The 1,071-nt window shown below is 37.3% G+C and overlaps 1 pseudogene; it reads left to right on the top strand.

The window, feature by feature from the left end:
* The first annotated feature begins 375 nt into the window (after positions 1-375).
* Positions 376-527, top strand: LOC114043449 (annotated as a pseudogene).
* The last annotated feature ends 544 nt before the right edge of the window (positions 528-1,071 follow it).

Here is a 1,071-nt window from a genome sequence, read left to right as displayed (position 1 = left end):
TTTCTAATTTATTCTGCTATCTGCTGTTTTATGAGTTCATCTTATTCATATTGACAGTTATGATTCTTAGGATTTTCTTTTCTTTTTCCCCCCACCCCCTAAGAGATTGTTTTGCTTCTGATTACTCCTTCCTTTAATCTCACCTCCCCCTTGTTCCCTTTCCCTTCACCCCTTTTCCCTCTGTTTCCGTGGGTGAAATATATTTCTGTATCCATCTCTCTGTGTGTGTATTCTTCCTTCATTTGACTACTTTAGATTTGATTAGTTTAGATGTATAAATTTCTACTTTCACAACCTTATTTATGTTTAAATTTCCCCCCATCCTTCCTTTCACTTCCCCACCCTCCCAGGGTATTCCATTTTTGTACTCTTTCCATTCTTCTTTTAGGGGTGATTCCATGATCACGAAGATGGTTTCCCCAGGGTGAGACTTATCCATTGCACACTGCCCCTGTGATTTCCCGAAATGTGGGAAACTTGACTGCATAATTTGTAGTAGAGTGGGACCCTATTTGTGCTCTCCCCTGATCTTTCTCCTTTCAAAAACAAAAAAAGATAATTAAAACATAAAAGAATCACCCCCAGGCCCTCTGTCAAATTAGACTATCTCTCTGACTCTTCATTGTGATAGAATTCTGAGGGACTACATCCCTCATCTCCCCAGTAAGAATGTAAAAAGTTTAACCTTGTGTAGTCCATTATGATTGCACATTTATGTTTATCTTTTTATGGTTCTCTTGACTCCTGTGTTTGTATGTCAGATTTTCAACTTAGCTCTAGTCTTTTCATCAGGAATGCTTAGAAGCCCGCTATTTCATTAAAGTCTATTTTTCTCCATGTAGGATTATGCTTAGTTTTTCTGTGTATTCTTGGTTATAAACTTATATCCTTTGCCTTCTGGAATATCGTATTCTAAGCTCTCTGCTCCTTTATATTGGTGGCTGCTAAATTATATATAATCCTGACTGTGAGTTTGCCATACTTGAATTCTTTCTTTCTGGATGCCTGCAATATTTTTTCTTTAACTTGGGAACTTTGGATTTGGGGTTTTTTTTTTAGGAGGTAGTTGGT

The sequence above is a fragment of the Vombatus ursinus genome, unplaced genomic scaffold (assembly GCF_900497805.2).
Source record: "Vombatus ursinus unplaced genomic scaffold, bare-nosed wombat genome assembly UNPS02014768.1, whole genome shotgun sequence".
In the NCBI taxonomy this organism is placed as follows: Eukaryota; Metazoa; Chordata; class Mammalia; order Diprotodontia; family Vombatidae; genus Vombatus; species Vombatus ursinus.
This window is presented reverse-complemented; position numbering and strand designations above follow the sequence as displayed.